The sequence below is a fragment of the Priapulus caudatus genome, unplaced genomic scaffold, assembly GCF_000485595.1.
Source record: "Priapulus caudatus unplaced genomic scaffold, Priapulus_caudatus-5.0.1 Scaffold1375, whole genome shotgun sequence".
NCBI classification, from domain to species: domain Eukaryota; kingdom Metazoa; phylum Priapulida; class Priapulimorpha; order Priapulimorphida; family Priapulidae; genus Priapulus; species Priapulus caudatus.
Window position 1 is genome coordinate 31,629 of NW_014578436.1, and position 12,231 is coordinate 43,859.

Here is a 12,231-nt window from a genome sequence, read left to right on the forward strand (position 1 = left end):
CCTGACTACAAAAGCATAAATTATAGCAATTCTGCATTTAATGAAATGCTGCATTATTAATAACACTCACTATTATATTGCCTCGTTAATACGACAACATGATACTTAGAGTTGAGGAATTACATTATACTAAACAGGTGTTCATATTATCAGTACACAAACAAGGAAATCGTGATGCAGTCGAAGTTAAAGCAATAGTGAGATAAGATGTAGATAATAAAGGTGTATATAAGCTTCGTAACAAGACAGCGTAGGCACTCGAGTTAGAGCACCAAAACCAACCATGAAGCTTCTAGTTCTGCTAGCCGTCGTCTGCGCAGCCAGCGCCCATGCCCCGAGGTGGCCACGACTTCCCAAAGGTATGTCTCGTGTTATAACTACAGTTAGTTTGTGGCTCTAACCGTTACTAAACTCATGAGTTTTCATTGCCTAGCTCATAGCTTAATAATAAACAAACGTTTCAAAGATTCCGAAAGCAATGTGACTCTCTGTTTTAGGATGGGCTCCCCCGGACACGAAGATTGTTGGCGGCGATGATGTGATTATTGAGGATTACCCATACCAGGTACTAGAGCCAAGTTCTTCTTGCTATGCCGCACAAAAACTATATAATACATACTTTAATTCCAGTTGATATACGTAAGCTATTCACTTGTTTCAAATGCGTTTTGTCATACGACTGTGTACGGCCAAGCTGGCGCCCTATAGTTAATAATAGTCTCCTTTCTGATAAATGACAAGTATAGAATAAAACATTATAAAGAAACTATTAGTCTGATATTTGAATCGTATTTTCAGGTTGCTATGTACTTTTCTGGATCCTTTAGATGTGGAGGCTCCATTATTGGCCCAAACACCATTCTGACTGCTGCTCACTGCGTCTCTGGGCGAGTTTTGTTTATTGCGTCTGTTCCATGTTCTAATATTCACGCACACGCACATTCACCCAACCGCTAGAAGATTTGAAGTCCATCATATTAATTTTGTCATGATTAATTAGTTTTCGATATATCGCTGAATTTCTACGGTTGGCCTAATTCAAAAATATTATTTGCCAAACCATTGAATATATATAATCATTCTTTTCAAATAGATGTCCTTGACTCACGCAGTTGCTTGGACATAAAAAATATATCTCGCTGTCTCACTTTTAATGATTCCTCCGCTGATAGTGACTCCAATTAATATTAAACCTCTACCTAGAAGTCGATTAAAAAATGTGTTCATGCGTGACATTTATCAAATATGAAATAAAGTCTATAAAGCTTGGACTCTTGAATTTCTGAAACGTAACGCGTAGCTGCGTAGGTAACGCTAAGGCATCTCTATCAAAAACCCCCTGCCATTAGCAAATTTTACTTGAGAGTTGACTGCGCCGAAATCTCTGATCATACATAGTAACTGCACGCAAAAAACGTCTTTGCTGCAATCGCACTTCTTAAAAATACAAAACCATACTACTCGCCGTAAGCTGAGCTGTCCAATCTTTTTAAATAAATTTAAGTTAAAAAGTTTTCATGAAGATATACTTATATACTTGTACCATAGCTACATATCACTGTAATAATTTTATGGTGGCTTATACTCATTCGAGATCCGTCGAAGAGTAGTTAAGAGTGTTCATTAATGCCTAGAATCTGCTAATGCATGTTTATTTGACGAGAAATTTTCTATTATTATTTAAGAAGAAACCTGCACACTTGACCACTATCACAATTGTTACTTATACGACTTCATTTTCCGACGCTAACTATCCTTGCTAGGTTGTTGAAATGATAGACTGTCTATTCCCTCTAAACTCAACATTCTATCTTGGCCACGCTGGTTAGGTTTGGCGAACCTAATCGTATCTTTCATTCTAGTTTATCTATCTATTTGTCTCTCCTATAGTAATTTCGAGATAATATAATCTCTTACGTTAGCTGAACAGTCTGGTCACATTCTCACGGCGTTCTGCATCCAAATAATAAAGCCTGGACCCACACATCACCGTAGTTTTTTCTGCGCGTTAGCGAGATATCAGCCCACGTTAGACCGCTAAATGTCTTGACCAAACTTTAAACGATGGTGACTACAAAAGCACTAAACATAGCACTCTGCATTTAATGAAATTTTGCATTATTCAATAACACTCACTATTATACGCCTCGTTAATACGACAACATGAATACCTATGTGAAATATTAAGACATATGCTAACTGCGGCTTTGTCATAGCGACTGTGTACGTCCAACTGACGCTCTCTTGTTAAAAATATGTATCGTCTGATAAATAACAAGAGTAAATAAAGCATTATGTTGAAAATTAAAGTCTGATATTCCACATCTTATTTTCAGATTGCATGTACTTCGCTGGATTCTTAGATGTGGAGGCTCCATTATCGCCCAAACACCATTCTGACTGTCTTGCGCAGCTGCCGTCTCTGCGAGTGTTGTTTAAATTGCATACGTCCATGTTCTTATATTACACGCAGACGCAACATATCACGCAACCCTAGAAAATTGAAGTCAAATCATATTTGCATGAATTAATTTAGTTTTCGATATATCGCTGAATATTCTACGGTTGGCTTAATTACAAATATTAATTTGCTAAACCATTGAATAGATATGCCGATTTTATTGATTGGGGACTCGATGAATTGGCAATGGCAGAACTAGGGGGGGGGCGGGGGAGGGGGCCCAGTTACTCTTCTCTATTCAAATATGGTGTCCAGCCGATATTACAAGTAATGGAAAACGGCAGGATAAGTAATGAACCATACGTTGGGTACCAGTGTATAATATATCGCTGCAGATGCTGTGATTTCCGTTTCATAGTTTGGCCATGGTTTATAATCGGATGCAATCTGCTCTGAACACAGAGTGCTCTGTGTTGAGCAGCAACGTCTACTTCAGAACTAAGCATGAAAACCCACGACTATTTCCCTCATAATAATATAATGCAATAAGCAAACGTTAATTTTTTAATGTCGTAAATATTATATCTATCCAAATCCTTTGATTTTATTGAAAACGGGAGGTACTATATAGGATTACTTATATAAATTAATATAAATAGGTAGGCAAGGCATTTCTGTCACATCTATATGCTAGCTCGCTTGTCCAATCTTTATTAAAATGAGTAAGTCAACGTTTATCATGACAGATTATACTTATATACTGTAGACATAGCTACATAATCACTGTAATAATTCACTGATACTATATACTCATTCAAGACGTCCGAGGAGCAGTAGACGAGTGTTTAATTAATGCATAAGAATCTGAAATTGCATGTTATTTTGTCGAGATCTATTTTATTTAGAAGGAACCTGAACACTTGACAACTATCAAGATTGTTACCTATAGACGTTATTTCACGACGTAACTATCCTTGCTAAGTGTCTTGAAATGATATACTGTACTACCTCTAACTCAACATTCATCTTGCCCACCTGGTTAGGTTTGCCGACCTATCTATACCTTCCATTCTAGTCAATCTATGTATTTTGTCTCTCCATAATAGTGTTCCGAGAGATATAACTCTTGCCGCTTAGCTGACCATCTGGTCACATTCTCACGCGTTCTGTCATCCAATTAATAAAGCCTGGACACACATATCGATTTTTTGTACTGCCGCGTTTAGACAACTTATCAGCCGCGTATGACTCCATAAAAGTATTGTCAAACTTTAAACGAATGTGACTACGCAGGGCCGTACAAGAATTAATGTATGGGGGGGCGCAATATGAACGAGCGCGAGGCGCTGCGCTTCTAGGGGTCTGTGGGCATGCCCCCCGCAAAAAAACTTTGGAAAATATAGAAAGCTCTCGAATGCCATTTCCACCATATTCAGGTAGGAGACATACTAAAACTCCCCCACACGGTTACGCGAGTATATCCTTAAATCTTTAATTCCATTTTTCTTCACTGGGTTCTTTTTTGGCGAGCAGCTTGCCCCCCCTGCCCCCCCCCCCCCCCTGCTAGCTACGACCGACTCAAACAGCCTATGCTTAGAGAAGATACACGATGGCGCGTACATTTACCATTTGGATGATTTGCATAGACACGTTCCCACGCCAGCATGTCGTCGGTACAACGATCCTAGTTCACAAATAGACGTCAAAGATTGCTTTGCTAGATACAATTTTGTGCCATTTTAGCGTAATCTCCAAAACTTCAACTATCTAATATTCATTCGGATGCTACATTTTGTTCGTATTAACTTCCTGTTCTTGGAGGGGTCAGAAACCTCGCTTGTGTGGCTCTTTAACACCGAACCGATTTACATACTTAAAATGTAGGAAATATGTATCAACCAAGATGTCAGTTTAGATATGCATATAGATCTGATTAAAAAAAATAAAAGCTACGTCACTATAATTCGACAGCAAATGCATGGATGGATGGATGGATGGATGGATGGACGGACGGATGGATGGACGAATGGACGGATAGACGGACGGACGGACGGATAGACGGACGAACGGACGGACGGGCGGATGGACGAACGGGCGGATGGACGAACAAACGGACTGTACACACATCACATTTCGACGGATATCACCAGAACTACAATATATATTGCTCTACACTTTATCGTCGTTGACATTGGGGCTTCCGATGTATTAACTAGTATTACATTCAAATTAGTAAAGTATACTAATGGTTTTTCTGCGATGTGTCGCCGACGTCGTATATATATGATACAATAAATAGCTATTGATGTTTGCATTCATTGGCATCTGGGATGTATGTGTTTCGGGCAATGCTAATAATCCTGTACAACCGCAGGATACTTGTCGTGCGTGCCCAGTATGTGCGACATAAAATGATGTTCTGATGAAATTATTAATATAAAATATAGAGCGCATACTCGTCGCAGTAGCTTGACTCAAAATATAAATCCTGCTGCCTCACTTTATTGATTCCAAGATACAGCTGTGCGACGTATAGCGATAAGCGTTCTACGTTACCCGTGCAGCTGTGAGTTTGGTTGTTTTACAATATATAAAATAACAATTTTCTTTAGTTTCACGTCGAATTTAGCGAGCGTATACATCTCAGTAGCTTGACATGAAACATCTTCGCATCTCCACATCTCCGCATCTCCGCATCTCCGCATCTCCGCATCTAGGCATCTAGGCAGACGGAATTCCCCTCTATCACAATAGAAGACCTCTGGTAGCGCATGCAAGGTATCAGCTAAAATAAACAGTATTTTGTGAAATATACTTTTTAAATAGAGTCCTTGACTCACCGCAGTTGCTTGACATAAAAAATATATCTCGCTGTCTCACTTTTAAGATCCTCAGGTGTCCCCGGCGGATGTGACTTAATTAAATTAAAATTAATTAAAATTAAAATTAAATTAATTTAAGTGTGTTTATGACAAACATATGACTATATAAGTATGACTTAGCTGACGCATATCGTTATTAATAGTCTCGTTTCTGATAAAAATAAATAGAAATGGAATAATAGAAAAAATCATTATAATTAGCATCAATTAATTAGTCTGATATTTGCATCTTATTTTTTTAGGTTTGCTATGTACTATCGTGGATCCTATAGATGTGGAGGCTCCATTATTGGCCCAAACACCATTCTGACTGCTGCTCACTGCGTCTATGGGCGAGTTTTGTTTATTACATCTGTTCCACGATTTATTATTCGCACACACGCACATACACACACCCCTAGAAAATTTAAAGTCAACCAATTTTTACGCTTGGCCTAATTAAAACATTATTTGTTAAACCATCGAATATATATATAAATATATATATTCAGGGCCGTAGGCTGAGCAAATACCAAAGGGGGGCAGTGGCGGATCCATGATTTCAATGAGGGAGTGAGAAACAGGTGGGTGGGGGAGTGGGTCTGGGGTCATCCCCCGAGAAAACTTTGAAAATGTAGATAGCAGGAGATGGTATTTGAGGCACTTTTGAGTACATGTACAGCCTTCATTCTGACTACGACAATTCTCTTTTAGTAGAACAATTTATTTGTTTAATTTTGCTCCAAAACCTAGGGGGGCAGCTGCTTCCCTTGCCCCCCCCCACCCCCGCAGTCTACGGCCCTGTATATATATATATATATATATATATATATATATATATATCAGAGTAGATAATAGGGAATTAGAATTATCCCTATTATCTACTCCTGATATATATATATATATATATATATATGTATATATATCAGGAGTAGATAATAGGGAATTAGAATTAATCCCTATTATCTACTCCTTGATAATATTATATATATATATATATATATATATATATATATATATGTATATATATAAACAGGAGTAGATAATAGGGAATTAAATTTAATCCCTATTATCTACTCCTGATATATTATATATATATACTATATATATATTATATATATATATATACGCGCAATCTACCAAGGCCCGGTTTACAGGGTTTGCTGGCGTTTATCTGCTTGGGTTGGGGGTGCTAGAGTTCGATAAGATTGAGCAGGCCCGGTTTTACAGGATTTGTAAGCGGCCCTGTTTGGGCCTTTCAGATCTTCTCTGACTCTCGGTGAAATTGTAAAGTTGAGATTAGGTTAACTAACAGTCTTACTGCCCCGGAGATACTTGTAAGTAACATTCATTTAGATTAGCCTAAAACACTTCTTCTAAGGAGTAAAATGTTAAAAGTTCGCGCAGAATGAATGAAAGGAATATGCTAGAATTGCCGCTGCGCGATCTTAAGATTGCGCACATCGGATTGCGCGCAACATGTTACATATATAGGGCCTATATTATATATATATATAGCGAGAGAGGCAGAGAGAGAGCGCGAGAAAGGGAGAGAGAGAAAGAGAGAGAGAGAGAGAGAGAGAAAGAGCAGAAGGAAGAACAGAGGAGAGAAGGAGAGAGCGATAGAAGAGAGAAGTGAGAAGAGGAGAGAGAGCAGAGAGAGAGATGAGGAGAAGAAGAAGAAAGACTCAGGAAGAGCGCAGAGAGAGAGAGAGACGAAGAGAGAGAGAGAGAGAGAGAGAGAGAGAGAGAAAGCAGATAGAGAGAGATGAGAGAGATGAATTCAAAACACGTAAAATTGTGCTATGAACCAGACAGGGGACGGCAGTGGTTTCATGACGATTTTTAATTGATTGTTTGAATTACAGTTGACAGCTTCTAATTCTTCTATCAAAATGGTTGTCACCACTAGGCTAAGTTGATGGAAAGGACGTCAGTGAGTGAGAAATGCACGATACGCTGATACCAGTTGTAATTATATCGCCGTACACGTAATGACCTGTGATTTTGTTCAGAATGTTTGCCCATCGGTTTATAGTGTTGGGATGCAATTCCTGCATCTGAACAAAGAGTGCTCTGGACGTGAGCGGCGCGGTCTACTTACAGAACTTCACATGAAACCCACGACATATGCAGAACTTGTCCTCAGGTAGGAGCCTATATACTATATTTGCAATATACCAAACATTAATTGTTTGAATGTTTGTAATATAATCTATTCCTATACCTGTGATTTTTTTGATATAAGACGCGAGGATGCGTACTTAAATAGAATGACTTGTATACTATTATAAATAGGTGAGCAAGATTTACCGTCCACGCTAATTACAAACAGCTGATTTTAGTCACGACATCGTAACCCAGTCAGTACCATGATTCTGAGATCCACCGATTTATATTCTGAACCGCCAGTCCCATTAGGTTTTGCCGGCACAAACAGCGAGTTACGCCGGGAAATAGACGCCATTATTTTTTTCTGGTGTGGTGTTCCATCCGAAAAAGGGTTAACGTTATCGCAAGAACGCATCAACATTTTTGCTTCATACAGAAACAGCTTCAGAGAAGACTATTCATTATTGCATGTCGCAGATAGGCAAGTTTATTTAATAAGGAACTATCAGTATATTTAAAAAACATGTGCTCCTTAATCAATAAAGTTTTTGCGTTTATGATAATAATGCTCACTAAGAAGTCTTCCCTTTTAGACCGAGACAGAAACACCACGTATCGTACGCTCATATCCGACAGACATACTTACAATGCACACACGCTGTTGGCGACCCATGTTACGTACGCCGCACGCCGACGTTTCGCACGCACACACAGTCCAAATATTCTCTTTGTACCAACCCGCGCTTCATATCTCTTCAACATGAAAATGTGGATGATTATCGTACTATAATTCTTAGAGTGCGAAGCCTCGAATCAACACCCTCGCAGACTGTGTAAGTACCCGTGATCACCAAAGCGTAAGTGTGCAGGGACAGTAGGGCCCTACGGACAATCTAATTATTACCGGACGACTTATTGCTATTGGGTGCGGGATACCCACCGGTGGCAAAAGCGACGCCCTGCAAGGGTACATTCTTCTCATGAATTGTTAGCAGGATCATACAATAATAGCGTTATACTATAGTGATATAGTGCTGCATTGTTTTTTATTTCACATTTCCGCACGTTTCATTTATTTTCCCTGTGTGTTGCGCAATGAATTCCTTTAGTCGCGTCTACGTTTTTGGTTCAATTGTTCAGGGTCGACACCTAGGACCGGCGGACCACATGATTTCAAGGAACGGACGGGCGAGCAGATTGCGTTGTTGGTTGTCCTGGGGGGCAGGGGCTGTGCGCGTCCAGGCTACGCTGGTGTTTACGCTCGAGTCTCTACCTTCTATGAATTGATCGTGCAGTATATGAACTAGAATGAGTAAGCCGAAGTCAATGGACAACACATGAATATAAATTTACAATATCACGGTATTCATCAGACACTTTAATCACGTTTGGGTTTACCTACATCTATTTTCTTCAGCTGATATAATGATTTTGATGCTATCTGTGGTGTAGCGAGATTCGCAGTTCGTTGAAAAGTTACAAATGTCTAAAATATTGATGTGATTGATGTAATTAATAAAAGTGATCGTGCAAAATTACACGAGTTGTTCTGAATATACGTTTAGGCGAGGGGCGGTAGTAGACGAAGGAGGCTGAGCGAATGACAAGGGGACAATGGGAAGGACGGGGGAGATGACGTAAGTAGATGAGGTGTTTTGGCGTTTCAGGAGTACATTACAGACTGACGAAAACTGCATAATATATCTTGCTGGGAGAGAGAGAGGTGGGAGACTGAGGAAAGGCGGCAGGGAAGATAGCTGAAGGCGGTAGAAGAAGAAGGAGGCTGAGCGAAGGACAATGGAGGCAAGGGGATGGACGGGAGAGAATGAAGTAGGAGTTTTGCACTCTACAAGCTAGGGCGCTCTCCTAATTATGACACAGGTCTACTGATAATAGTTTATTGCATAAATCTATGCTGAGATACCCCCTAACCATATTAAATTTATATTCATCACAAAATATAACTTCTCTCGTGAGATATTGCACATACGCTAACACACAAAGTAGCCAGATTCAGTACTGACTGGTATATATGCAGCGGGCACCTTACATGCAAGATCTTTTTCCTATTTCTTAACAGAGGTCTACTGATAAAATATTATCATATAAATCTATGCTAGAATACCTCCTCTCCATTTCAAATGCATAATTTTTGCAAAATATTTTTTTATCGGGAAATATTGCGCATGCGTGAGCACCGTTTCAGGCGTGTAGTACGGACTGAAGAAAACTGTATAACATAGCTTGCTGAGTGAGAGAGGGTGGGAAACCGAAGAAACGCGGCAGGAAAGATAGCTGAGGGACGGTAAAAGAAGAATGGGGCTGAGCGAAGGACAATGGAGGCAAGGGGAAGGACGGGAGTGGATGAAGTAGGAGTTTTGCCCCCTACTAGCTGGCTATAGGGCGCTCTCCTACTTATAAACACAGGTCTACTGATAACAGTTTATTACATAAACCTATGCTGAAATACCTCCTAACCATATTAAATGCATATTCGTAACAAAATATATCTCCAATTGTGAGATATGGCGCATGCGCTAACACACTAACGTAGCCAGATTGAGTACTGACTGGTATATGCAGCGGACACCTTACATACAAGGCCTTCTTCCTATTTCTTAAAAGCGGTCTACTGATAAAATGTTATCATATAAATCTATGCTAGAATAGCTCCTCTCCAGATTAAATGCATAATTACCGCAAATTCTCCTTCTTCTCGGGAGATATTGCGCATCCGCTAGCGCCGTTTCAGGCGTGCAGTACAGACAGAAGAAAACTACATAATTTATCTTGTTGAGAAGGAGGGGTGGGAGACTGAGCAAATAGGTGGTACTTTTTATGGGTTACAGGATTTAAACAAGGACTCGAGCAGATCCAGGAATGCAAAAGATCACATTGTTTAGTTGAACTATCTAGTTACAGTAAAATACTATAACGTTATACTGTACCAGTTTTTATTATTCTTTATCCGTTGTTCTTATTCTTTATATTGTTTCGTCTTGATTATTGTCATTTTACATATGCAATGTGACAGATTACTATATGTATAATAGTACTATATAAAAATTGATGATAAATTGTAACGTTTATTTTGTATGTGATAATGCCACAGTGACACACACACGAGTGTGTGTGTGTGTGCGTGCGCGCGCGCGTGCGTGTGTGAGTGCGTGTGCGTGCGTGCGTGAGTGCGTGCGTGTGCGTGCGTGCGTGCGCGCGTGCGGGAGGTGGGAGAGATGTGTTTGTGTGCGTTTCTATGAGTGCGTGCGTGTTTGTGTGCGTTTCTATGCGTGCGTGCGTGTTTGTGTGCGTTTCTATGCGTGCGTGCGTGTTTCAATGATATTCCAAGAACGGACGGCAGCAGATTGCTGTGGTTTCCTGGGCAGGGGCTTGAGAGAGAGAGAGAGAGAGAGAGAGAGAGAGAGAGAGAGAAAGAGATAGAGAGAGATAGAGAGAGATGAATTCAAAACTACGTAAAATTGTGTATGAACCAGCGACAGTGTCATGACGATTTTATTGATTGTTTGAATTACAGATTGCACAGCTTCTACTTCTCTATCAAAATGGTGTCACGATAGACTAAGTGATGGAAAGACGTCAGGAGTGAGAAATGCACATACGCTGATACCCAGTGTAATTATATCGCTACACGTATGACCTGTGATTTTGTTCAGAATTTGCCATGGTTATAGTGGGATGCAATCCTGCTCTGAACAAAGAGTGCTCTGAGTGAGCGGCGCGTCTACTTCAGAACTTCACATGAAACCCCACGACATATGAGAACTTTTCCCTCAGTAGGAGCCTAATATATATTGCAATAACCAAACATTAATTGTTTGAATGTTTGTAATATATCTATCCTAAATCCTGTGTATTTTGATATAAAGACGAGGAGCGTACTTAAATAGGAATACTTATATAACTTATATAAATAGGTGAGCAAGATTTACGTGCACGCTAATTACAACAGTGATTTTAGTCACGACGTCGCTACCCAGTCAGTACCATGATTCTGAGATCCACCATTTCATATTCTGAAACCGCCAGTCCCATAGGTTTGGCGGCAACAAACAGCGGAAGTTACGCCGGAAAAGACGCCATTATCTCTGATTGGGGTTCCATCCGAAAAGGTAACGTATCGCAAGAACGCATCAACATGTTTTGCTCATACAGAAACAGCAGTCAGAGAAGACGTATTCATTATTGCATGTCGCAGAAGGAAGTATTTAATAGGAACTATTCAGTTATTTAAAAACATGTGCCCTTTAATCAATAAAGTTTTGTGTTATGATAAAATATGCTCACTAAGAAGTAACCCTTTAGACAAAGACAGAAACACACGTATGTACGCTCATATCCGAGAGCATATACTTACATGCACACACGCTCTGGCGCACCCATGTACGTACGCACGCACGCACGCGCACGCACACACATCCAAATTCTCTTTGCTACCCCAACCCGCGTTCATTCTTCTTCAACATGAAATGGATGATTTCGTTATATCTTAAGTGGAAGGCAATCTAACACCCTCCAGGCTGTGTGAGTACCCGTGATCACCAACGAAGTGTGCAGGGAACAGTACGGACAATCTGATATTACCGACGACATGCTATGGGCGGGATACCCACAAGGTGGTAAAGACGCCTGCCAGGTACATCTTCTCATGCATGAATTTAGCAGGATATAGAATATAGGTTATACTATAGTGATATATGTTGCAATTGTTTTTTATTTACAATTTCGCGTGTTTCATTTATTTTCCCTGATTGTTGCAATGAATTCTTTAGTCGACGTTATTTATACGTTTTTTGGATTTCAATGTTCAGGGTGACTCTGGCGGGCCAATGATTTCCA

The 12,231-nt window shown here is 39.9% G+C and overlaps 1 long non-coding RNA gene across 1 annotated transcript; it reads left to right on the forward strand.

Moving 5' to 3' along the window:
- The first annotated feature begins 263 nt into the window (after positions 1 to 263).
- On the forward strand, positions 264 to 879 carry LOC106816430. Its single transcript, XR_001394891.1, has 3 exons — positions 264 to 359; positions 498 to 565; positions 799 to 879. It is a non-coding gene; the product is annotated as an uncharacterized LOC106816430 (long non-coding RNA).
- The last annotated feature ends 11,352 nt before the right edge of the window (positions 880 to 12,231 follow it).